This window comes from Saccostrea cucullata, unplaced genomic scaffold (genome assembly GCF_032062105.1).
Source record: "Saccostrea cucullata isolate Sc308-1 unplaced genomic scaffold, CSIRO_AGI_Scuc_v1 ctg1917, whole genome shotgun sequence".
Taxonomy (NCBI): Eukaryota; Metazoa; Mollusca; class Bivalvia; order Ostreida; family Ostreidae; genus Saccostrea; species Saccostrea cuccullata.
In genome coordinates, this window is record NW_026923572.1 from 165,558 (window position 1) to 178,221 (window position 12,664).

A 12,664-nucleotide genomic window follows, 5' to 3' on the forward strand; every position below is an offset into this window, starting at 1 on the left:
TGTAACATAGAAAAAATATATTAAATACAATATCTATTAAACCAAGACTTGACCTTGACCCCTTTCTTTCTTCAAGGGCATATAGAGCAAAACCTGTTTTGACTATAACTTGTAAACCCTTTGACATTTTGACTTCAAATCTGGAACATGCAGGGGACACAGAGATGGAGAGTCTATGAGATAAAGGTTCCTATAAAATGTGACCAGTCATGACATTTTGGGTCCAAATGAGGAATTTTTCAAAAATGAGATTTTTGCTTAATATTAAAGCTTAGGTGTCCAAATATACTACAGTGAAGTTTTACTCTCATTGTCATACTATTTTTAGAATTATGACGTCACAAAGACCATCATATAATTGGGTTATTATGCTGTTTTGTGCAACACTGCAGTTTTTGAGATACTGTTACAGTTCCTTTAAAACGAATGAGTTCTTGGTTAAAAAAATACAATGTAGAACATTTCAACCATTTGATTGTTCAATATTATCAAATAAATTTAAAGAAACAAGAACACAAAGCTTTGTTTACATAATAATTACATGTTTTTATCAATTAATAGGTTAATGTTGGAAAAAAACATTAAAACATGAAAAGATTATGCAAAAATGGCAAATAACAAATTAAAATCTCAATAAGTTTTAACAAGACTAGAAAGATCATAAAAGGTCATATTGAAAAACTAGTTTCTACAATTTAATTTATTGTGTCCAGTCATTTTGCATTTACTGCTCTTTCGAGTCAGTGAAGGAGATTCCATCTTGATGATGGGTTTACAGACAGCTGGTTTGGGGCAAATTTCTTTGTTCGCGCAATATGGAGCAACTTCTTCGTACAGATACCACTGCCTGTGTGCATCTAGACCCTTGGGAGGAATCAAAGTAGGAAGAGCATTTGGATCCACTGTAGCACCAGCTTTGAGGATGTTTACAGCCACCTCAGGACTATCTGCACTCTCGCAAGAACACAGTACCAAGATGGTCTTTGTCCATTCTAAAAAAAATTCAAAGAAAAATGTAAAGATGATCTCAAATCCACGTCAATATTCCATGTGAAGTTTTTTTTAATGACATATGTGCAAACATTTTCTTTATTGATCTCTGTTGAGTATTAAGTGCTCTGATAAGTTTGAATATATGAAGTTTTAGAGATCTGCATTGTGTATAGATAATGGACAAAAATACCTGAAATGATGGTAAGACTTCAGATGGGGTATTGGTTTAAAAATCCTCTTGAAGAAGGTAGCCCAGTCATGAAAGAAAAGGGGTGCATCAGGGTCATCCACTAACTTTGGAATGTTATGGCCATTCCTGGAAGATCTGGCTACACTGGTGGCAATTTCCTCTAATGTTTCAACTTTTGAGTGCCTCCATTTAACTTTCCATGGGTTGAATTTTGTATGGCCTGCTTCCATCACTGAGAATTCAACTGATTCATGTAATCCAACTAATACTCTCCAAAGACCATACAGTGTACCTGTACAAACAATTCAAAATAAAGAAATTGCATGTTGCTCTAAATTTATGAATATATATTATAGACTACTAAACTATTATATACTATTTTATACTTTTTAATGACCAGAAGTTGTCTTTAAGGTATCGGTATATAGGCTAAGATGTTTGATATAAAATTAAGGCCATGTAAAATTAATTCCTTGGTTCTCATGCCTTTTTCAAGAGATATGATGAGGGAAGGAGGCAGGCCTTTTTTTTCACTTTTTACTGCCCCCAAAACTGATCAGGCAGCTTTTTACCTCAGAAAATGATGAGGAATGTGATTTGTTGTTTTTATTTTATTGATTTAGCAATAAAAAGGGTCAATGAAGCACCCTTAAAGGAGATGAGGGAGGGCCTGAGAACCAAGATAATATTTTTGTAGCCTAACCTTGAACAAACAAAGCAATATAGTTGTCTATACTTAACACATATATATCCTAATTTGAATGTATATTATTTTTTTTTTACCTTTTAAAGGTATTGAACATATGTATTAAATGTTACCTTTCTTCCAAAATTTCAAAATTTTACTTTTCACAATCACTATTTACCCTATGACTGTATTGTTCTTGTTTTGTCCACTGCAATTATCCATGTGAAGTTTAACATCAACTTCTCCAAGACCATGGTACATGAAATGGTGGTGCAGCATACTGGTTACTGTGTTTGCTCCTTTATTTGAGTGCTGAGCTTCATCCACGAGATAAAATATCTGGGTACCTACAAATTAACTACTGCTGTATATTTTGGATATGGATTCCAGTATCAACACAGTTTTGTCACAAACAATAAATAAATAAATTTGAATGAAATAAATTATATGTTCTAAAATTTTAAGAAAATAATAATATCAATTAAATCAAAATATACATATACCTGATCCCTCAGAGCAAATGTTAAAGCATTGACATTTCCTTGGTGTTTTAAAAAACAAGGCCCAACTTACTGTGCGTAGTGAGGGTAATGCAACTGTTGCGCATTATCAAAACTGTAATACCATTGGGCCTTCAAGGTACATGGTGGCTGGCCTAAAAAACAGCAAAGAGTGAAATCAAAAACAACTTGGTAAAGACAATATTAAAAGATATATCTAATTGTTTATATCTATGCATTGTTTGACCCAAGTAGTTTCTCTAAAATATTCTCTGTCTGCCTTTAACAGTGTTTAAATTTAAACTTATTGTCGAACAAATAGTATTTAATTTTTTTTTCTTTTTAAACAGAAAATCAAATTTATTACGCAGTTTGATTAACAATTGCATAACCTCTCAATGGACTGAGTTGGCTAAATATTGAAATGGCTGTAGCACACTGATTCCTGTAATGGTCCCTCTGTGTCTTCACATGGTCAATGTGTGTTTGATACTTGGTTAATAATTCCTCCTTTTCCTCTTCATTCAAGTTGCCACTAGCTGAAAGTGTTGTTGCAAAGGATTGGCATCTGTGGCAAAGATCAGTTGCGGGATTCATTATTAGGATATTTGGACATTGCTCAAGCCAAATAGTTTTGAATTGTGATAAGGAGATTTTTTTCAGTGACATCTCATCTGCAAGTGCCTGGTATTCTTGGTGAATATCTGCCTTTGTCTTGTCAGATGGCAATAAAACAGTTTTTTCATGTCTAAAATTTGGTAACCTGCCAGGCAAAGGAAGTCCAAATTTGTTCGCATAGCTAATAAGATATTGTTTGACTCTCTTGACATCCTCCATTGTTAAGGCGTGTTTTGGTAATTTTCCAGTGTTGCCGTGTCTCCTTGCACCAAGCCCATCTTGATCCAGGGATCTAGCAATGGAATCAACTTGTTTTCTACCAATACCATGGGCAAACGCAAATGTTTCTCTGCAGACCTGGACCCCACTGAAATGGTACCCCTGCCTCATCCTTTCCCTTTCTTTGGTCTTATGCTTTTTTGCAAACGTCTCTGTGGGATTATTTCTGTGATGAAAGAGCTGTACCTTTATCAGCATATCTAACTCTTCTTTTTCTGTCTCTGAACACACATTTCTATAATCGATTAAAACACTCCTATCAACAACAGAGCTGCATGGCCTACCGTATAGTCTTGTGCATCCACAGGTACGTGTTTGCAAAAAAAATTCTCCACACCCAACGTTTCTCTTATGTCGGAATCTGATATCTCAAAGTCATTTTGTTTATTTCGTTGTCACACTCTTCGTTTGTGTCGCTATCACTTTCATCAGAGAGACTGCCCGAACATTCAAGACCGCCATGTACTTCCACATTTCCAGAAAATAAATTATTAACCTGTGATATTTCCTCGTTAACCTCGTCGTCGTCCTGGTCTATTAAGGAAGCGGGGGATGGTGCTTGCACTCGATAACACACTGCTTTGGCTCATACTGCCATTTTATATGTACACAAGGTAATCACAATCGGCATAATATTGAGCAGAAGATAGTTTTCTTTGACAACGGAAGTGATGGTTTGACAAGGGAGGTATAATTTCTACTTTCGCTTTCGTTGCATGTACTAAATACACGAACGCATGTTTATTTTCCACTGTAAATTAGTTAAACGAGAGAAAGCACAAAACTGAAATAATTACACACTTGATTTTCAATGTCTACTTTTCAATTACGGAAAAAATTGATTGGCATTTAATTTTTTTATTCCAAATCATAGGTTTTGTAGAAAAAAATATTGGCCAGAGCGTGAGGAAAAAACGTGCGATGTTTATGACGTCAATTCATTGTTTTACAAATACCGCATTTGGACCCAAAGTCTCATGACGCGTCACAAATATATCCAAAGTCATAACTTCAGACCTTTCTTCGAATTTTAAACTTAAGACAAGTAAAGACAACATTTAACCTAAATACACTATATCAAATTATTTGACTTTGACCACTTTCTTCATTCAAGGTTAAATTAAGGAAAAAACAAGACCAGGCCATAACTTTATATCATTTTTAAGATTTAAAAAAAATGTACTGCATTATTATTTTTGACTTTGACAGTAAAACTGCATTTGTAAATGTGAGAAAGGGGAAACGTGTTTTTTTTTGTTTTTTTTGTCAAAAAAAAAAACAATACCTACTAGTTACTCAAAGCAATACCGCTTGTTAAACAGTGCGGAGAAAACCTTCACTTTTGGTGTAACTCAGTCAGCTGATCGAACAATACCACCTGACTATTGTTGTTAGCTGATGTTTTAAGTTCTTGATTTCTTCAGCTTGTTTGGCTATTGTCAAGTTTAGTTGGTTGAAAACTGATTGTACAGCCTTTTCTATGGTTGGTGTTATAGCACTTACCAATACGGGGACCGGCTGAGACATATCTTTAACAAGCCTTATATATTTGTCAGTGTACGAATATCCCGAAGAACGAGTTGTTCTTTGTAATAAACAAATACTAAAGATTTAAAGGCAAACACAAACTACTCCTAATATTAGATTCGAAAACAGTGCTTGCAGACGGCGGGATATTTACACTCCCTTTTGTCCAGTAAATATTGTTTGGCTGGACTAGGGAAAAAATGTGTAAAAAGGAGAATTGTGCACCTACAGCTTCTTCACTCGGACCATTGTCATTTTCTTTCGTCTCGGAACACATTTAGTATTTTCTTTACTATTAATATTCTCACTCCTTAAGCAGCGGAAATGAACATCTGATGCGCATTGCTTTTGTAGACAAATTTGCCTAAAATAATTATGAATATTAAAAACAGTTAGAAACATTTGACGGTTGTAAAAATTCACAGAAAATCCCAAACTCGGTCAACGCATTTTGATTCATCCACGTTGGAATCCCCTTAAAAACATACCCTCGATTTTTTTTAGCTCTACTGGTCAGAGACTAGAAGAGCTTATGCGATAGTCCGGCGTCCGTCCGTCTGTCTGTAAACAATTTTTTCAAAATGCTACTCCTCTTACAGTTTTGGTCTAATTTTAATATAACTTGGCACACAAGTAGACTACACTAAGATACATAATTCTGTGTATCGGTTTTTGATTTCCCTGTGTCGCAGTAGGTGCTGGCACGAAAAAGATCCCTCACTGCTCAAAGGTCCTGAGTGCCGAGCATAGGACAAAATTTGTAGCCCTCCACCGGCAATTAGTGAAGTTTTATATGTTAAATGACCTAACTGACTTTTATTCAACAAACAGAATAAAATGAAGGTTGTAAATACACCCACGCGTAATGGTTGACTATCAAAAACGCGTACTTAACAACCAGTGTAAATAACCACTTTTACAGTAACGAAATCAATCGGAAGATTTTTGACCACTGTAAATTACGAAATCAATCGGAAGATCTTTGACCACTTAATGGGGGTGTATAACCCTAACCCTGGCGATAACAATCTTGGCAGAGCGTTACACATGTTGACCATTCCCTTGCTGTTCTTGAAAGCTTTCTTTGCTTCTCAAACCATTTTGAGTACAATGATCCTCTACTTAACACTGTTACGTAATTGATTGATGAAATTCTCAACGGAAGCATCTGGGAAAAGAAACAAGATGCAGACTAATTTACATTTTAATATCATCCAAAATATAATTGTTGGATAAGAGTGAAGTACAACAATTCAGCAACATACAGATCTATTTACACAAGTTATAGTTAAAGTACATTTTATCGAGTGTATCCTGGATAATCAAGCGGGTGGTGACGAGTTTGCGAAGCCCCCTTGATTATCCATGATTCACGAGGTAAAATGTAATTTAACTGACTTGTATCAAATGTTAGGGCGAAAGTTTTCCATGAAACAGCGTGAGAATTTATTCTGGAAAATAACTCGCGAAAATATTGGGGGTTTTCGTAATAGAGGCGCGAAAGTACCGGCAGCATTCGATAGATTTCGTTATTATTTCCCGCGCTGCTACCGGCGTATGATTGGTTCTATAGACTCTCGGGACATTCCGTAGTCCTTTCCCACTAATTCTTCGTGATATATTACGCATTTAGTCATTTACGTAGATAAAGTTGAGGAGGATGGACGCGTTAAGCCTTGACGAGACAACCACGACTCTCTGTATAATAAATTCCATACAAACGGAAAAAAAGTGTCTGTAAATGTCTTGTGTCATGGTCATTTGCATAGTCACGCCCTCGGTGTTACTTGAGCCCTGAAAATGAGTCTAGAGCAGCTAAGTGGGTCCGCTGACTTCAATAAATTTTCTCTATGCTAGTCCCACTTCTGGATTTTTTTTGTTAAGCTCCCGTGAGTAGTACCCTCTCAAGTTAGACAGCTTGGTTTGCAACAAATCAACTGTAATTATGAAAAGTGCTATCAATCATGTTATTTATTTGCATATATATATAGTAAAAAATTACATGCACGATTGTATGTTTTGAATGACTTAAAGACAAAGACTAATAGAAAATAATTCTTACTGGTTCCATTTATACCTGGGAAATCCTCCTTCAACTTTGTCAGAATATTTTCTAAAGCTTTTTTTCTACAATCCTTGTTGCAAATTATTAGCAGAAGAAAATTCCTAAAACTATCTCTTCTCGATATAGTTCAGCTAATCTTTCTGTCTGCTATGTGGATAATTTTAGCTATTATCTCTTATTTCCAGCCATTTTGAATGGAGAGCAAGCAAAGGAAAATGTCGGTTGTTCTTTATATAGATCCTCTCTAACCTTATCAATGCTGGGTAAAAATCAACAGACTTGCCAGACGGAATAGAGCATGTCTATATTCCATCTGAATTCATATCTGTCTTAATTATAATTTTCCTATTTTAACCATCTGATTTGGAAGATGTTGCTTCACTATTTGGTCTATGTTAATGCTTAAAAACATTTAGTTTGCTAGCGTTAATAACTCTAAATTGAAATTTTCTAAATAAATAATGAGTTGAACTTTATCTTATCTGTAAGTGTCAACATAAGAAATTTGACATAAACTGTTGGAGAAGTAGCTGTTTGAAAGATTTTCACAAATATTTCTATTTTTAGTAACCGGCAACACCGTCAAAATCAAAAACCTATATACAGAATTATGTATCTTCCATGTTATATTGAAATCAAACATAAACATAATAATGATAAATCACATGATCCAATTTCGTTTCTAATGCATTATTTATTACACTGTGTGGTTGCAACAAAGATCCTACAAATTTACAATTGCTTTATCACCTTCTAAATATATTGACGGAGCTTTTCGAGTCCTAAACTAAAACGAAAAATATTGCCAACATTTGTAAGGAAACTAGGATCTATGTTAATAAATACCCATTGAAACAACTTGTCTCCTGAGGGTAACAAGGGTAATTGGTGTGGAACTTCGGACAGATTTTATGTTCATCTACGCAGAAATGTGTCTTATCAGGGACTTTGGGACATCCAGGGGTACAGTCTTTAAGAGTTTGTGAATACCTTTTTATTACATTGAGCAACATGACCGCTCTTTCAACTTTTACTACGTCCAGTTTGGTGCTGTCATAAAGTAGTCCTTTCACTGCCATTGTTTTGTCTGCGGATCCAATCACTGATGATTGGCGTGGTTCACCACTTACATAATTAAAAGTAAAAAACAGAAATTTATACACTTCATAAACTTTCATCATACACAATCAAGTAACTGTGATAACTTTTGCAATACCATAACCATACAGATATGAGCCGCAACTTGTCCAACATTGTCCTTTGGATATGTATATCTTTAACTTAAAATACATATTCTGTGCAAATAAGAAAAATGGCCAAGTTGCGGCTCGATGTAAACAAAGTCGTTAAAATTTGGTATGCATATGAATAACAATAGAAATGAGACAAAACTGTTAGACCCCCGTCTCAAAAGCAAGTGTCGTTCGGCATTATTTAATACTTTCATGTAATATGATATACCAAAACTTACTCTTATGACATTGTTTAATATCTGTAAAACATTAATTTAATAAATTTTGGAATTTTATTTTGCGCAAAACATCGGGATCCAACTCTCATAGCTTAAGTGCACTCATTCTTTATAGAAAATTAACCATCTTTTCTTATTATTGGGTAAATTTCAGAAATAAGAGACCCACGTATTATTTACAACGAGCACACGGCGGGTGTGACCGGTCAGCAGGGGATGCTCACTCCTCCATGGCACCTGATCCCACCTCTGATGTTTCGGGGGTCCGTGTTTGCTCTGCTCTTATTTGGTATATTTGTTTAATGGACGTTGAGATTGAATACTGTTCGTTATTTCCATATCCTTCTTCTGTAACGGGGTAAACCATCGAGTGGTAAAAGAATACAAAGTATTCAAAAACCACCACTTTACCCAGAAACGTTACATGAGTTTTAGCTCATATCGACCATAATTTTAAGAATGGGAAAGATCATAGAAGACAAAGGTTATTTTTCAGGAGATATTTGATTCTAGTAGGTGGGGGGGGGGGGGGCGGGGTAAACAATTGTCTAGTCAGGTCATGGCTAAACATGACAATATATATAAGAGTGCACAAGTTTTATTCTTATTCTCAATGAAAACAGTTGAACAAATGTATTTAAAATCTTCCCCCCATCCACCCACCCACGCGAAGAAATACATATTTTTACCAAACAGAAATAAAATATTTGTCCCTTAATTAAATATTAATTTATTTAGTACACTGGAAAAAAAATCTAACTGTATCCAAATGGAAATTATTTGTTTTCCAGGTCAATCAGTAATAATGTGCCTTCTAGCGTAACTGAGCTGGATTTGTAAAATATTTTAATGAATTTCGATCTGCAATTTCAATCCGATGTTTTCCCCACGTCCGCGTCGAATTGTGACTTTGTCATTGTATATCACTAAATGTTTTGAGCGTAACAGATAGAAATTACGTAAGCTGTATATTTTCAATTTTGCCAGTTAATGGTCTCCAGTCTTAATGAGAAATTATTTGAATGCTAAATTTTATGTTCTTGCGTACTGTATTTGTACATGTAACAATCTCTTTTACGTGTGTCTTAAAAGTACTTTCAAGAAACCTATGTCAGTGAAACAGAGGACATGTCGCAAGTCAGCCAGGATTTGTTTAGCGACAATAATGCCATTAATGGACAACAAGGATTAGTCCCCGTATCAGAAAAGCTACTGAAAGATGTAATTTGATGTAACTTACAACGCATCTCTCAGGATCAATTGTGATTGAGATACAGTACTGCATTGGAGGCCGAAGAGTTTGGGAAGAACTACATATAAACTTGGCGTTGAGACTTTCTAAATCGTGAAAGCATTGTGAGGATCTTTGTTAACATCCTCTTTTACGTGACCAATGTCCTCTTCTTCACGCATTGCTGAATTTGACAGTTTAAAGAAGTTGTAAAATAACACATATATCTGAGTAAATTGCTAATCTCTATGATTTAATCAAGTTCTCTTCTTTCTAGACTGACGAGTTGAATGATTCGATGGATTTTTTTCACGTGAACCAACCAACATTTTCCTATTCCATGTATTTTTAAAAAAAAAATATTTAAAGGAAAACGTTTCTTATGAAAATAATAGTTTATAGCATAAATAAAATACCTACTAAATATCTTATCTAATACTGTTATCAAAAGTTATAGATTAAGATCAGTTATCTGGCCTGTGTTTATATCTCCTGCAAATGCATGGAGGCTGCCATGATAGCATCTGTGTGACGTCAGCAAACCGCTTCGACAAAACTCGTTCCATACAGATGAACATATGAGGCTGAGTATACAGAAGAAAAGCTTGAACATCTTGATGATAATACAACAGATGCAGTAATTATTCCTGCAGTGAGAGAAGGTGTTTATGTGGAAATTGTGGGTCATGCCCTCTGATTAGAAATGCATATGTTGTAAACATTGCAACTACACACTAGCAAATATGGACGACCTGCAGTGTATTACAGAACATGAACAGTTAGATTTATTGATGTCTATTCAGATGATGATGTACAATAGACAGCAAGGACGTGCACTAGAACAATTATCTAACAAGTAAGATTGAATTATGAATAATACATGCAAAGAAAAATAAACAGTACATGCATTGCAAGTTATCACATCAAATTAATGTTCGTTTTATCACAAAATATACATGTAAAACAACACTTCTGTATTCCAAAAATTATATGTACATGTTTTTGTAGGCATTCCAGGTTAGCAGCTTATCGACAATTTGTTTGTTGGATGTTCAAACTAAGGGGAAACGTTGGGGAAAGGAAAGAGGGTAACAATTCCAGTATGTGTTGTTAAAAAAATTAGAAAAACATTTTCCAGAGCATAATGGTTAAAACAGCTTTTGAAAGTATACAAGATCTTTATAATTAATTATTAAATTTAAAAAAAAGCATTTTATACTTTTTTTTAGTTTATTATATTTATTAGAAATATCTTATAATATTGTGATATACAGTGTACTGAATTATGTTACTTTTATTGCATGTGGTCATAAACTCTCTTGAACCTTGGTACAAGTTTTGATACATGGTCAGCTCTACTTTACAATATTTCTCGTAGACTTAGCTGAAACTTCCATAGCAGGGATTGCCATTGTTTCCTTCTGCATAACACAAAACTTCATTAAAACAGGGACCCATTTGTATAATTTGGGATTATACACAGGTTTAGCAACCCAGTTCGACACTACTTTTGAATATATCGTTTTGTAAACAGCAATTCCATGATCATCTACTTTTATACCCCTGTTTTGAGACATATTATGATCAAGACAGCTATTGCTGTTCTGCAATTTATTTGATCATGGTCAAAATCTTGCCTTTTTGGGACATATTTTGTTAAAAGACTATGGTAAACTTTAAGATTGCCAGTGTGACAAAATTCACTAATATGAGCCATATCCTTCAACAATCTTTTATCCTGTACAACCTCTTTCAGGGCATTGTGTGCCCTTGAATTCTTCTTCAGCCACTGTTTTTTCCTTGCATCCTCTGGACAGATTCTCATGAGAACACGATGTTACAATTTCACCCTTGAATGTGTGTTCATTTACGACATGATGCACAATGGAAACCCAGCTTTCCTGTAACACTTCTTTATCCCACTGACAGTTAGCTGAGCACCACCATAAATGGTTACATATTGCCTTAATTCAAGCAGACAATTCTTTACAATCCTTTTGTTTGTGATTTTTGCAATAATTTCTTTCTTTCTTATTGATTTAGCTAGATGCCATACATCAAATTGATGATCAATGTTTGAAATTCCTTTGTTACAAGACTTCTTATCTGAACATGCCTATCAGTTGCTTAAATTTCAATTCTAAGGCCCTTATCAATCAAATACAATATGAATCTCAGCCTCAATTTTAATAAAACCTCCTGTGTCTGTTACTTTTACATTAACACAAGCCAATGATCTTTAAAAGAAAACCATTTTTGGTTTTCGAAATAAAAACAATTATGGGTGTACAGAGGTCCTAAAACACGCACACTATCTGCTAAATGTACAAGCTGATGAATGTTAAGCGTCATAAAACATTTTTCATAAAAATATTCGAAATCTGTTCAAAAATTGAAAAGCAATGCTTCAGCCTCTTATACTTCTGCTTCAGCACTACCTTGTTTGAATGAATATGAATACCATTTACAAAGTTTAAAAAATGACTAAAATGCCAAATATAACAGGTGCTCCAAAGTACAACAAAAATGAACGATATTCAGAAGCTTTCCAGTATTTTAAATCATTTTAAATGGAACGAGGTAATCTATATATACTCAATAAAAAAAGAAACGCATATTGTCTTACTCATCAAAGAAATTTTAAAAATGTACATTAAACAACTTTTTTTTATATCATTGGATTCCTGTGACCTATTTAAAGGACAACATGGGGTTTTTAAAACCAAAGTGTTGAGTTATCTTCCTTGATGAAACATGTTTATGAAAGTAGTGTTTTTCATGATTTCTTCTAAATCGGATATCCATATTCATTGATATTTTGGATTTAGAGAAACTTTTAACACTTCTTTTAAACCCATATTTAAGATTTGATTGCAGTGTTGATACTGCAATGCCACGCCCAAACAAAGATGAATACAACCAGGCTAACGATGATACTAAATGGAGCTACGCAATAGGAAGTTGCAACTGTATTTGAAATAGATCAATTGGTTTTGCAACCTTAAAACTAACGTTTGACGACCACTATCTGGCCATTCGCAGGTAACCACAACCCAGCACGACCGTCAGACACCCCCCCTCTTTATCACCTCATGCGATTGA

At 34.5% G+C, this 12,664-nt stretch overlaps 1 pseudogene; it reads right to left on the reverse strand.

Annotated features, from left to right (window-relative positions):
- Nucleotides 1-228: 228 nt before the first annotated feature.
- Nucleotides 229-2,478, reverse strand: LOC134264382 (uncharacterized; annotated as a pseudogene).
- Between the last annotated feature and the right edge of the window lie 10,186 nt (nt 2,479-12,664).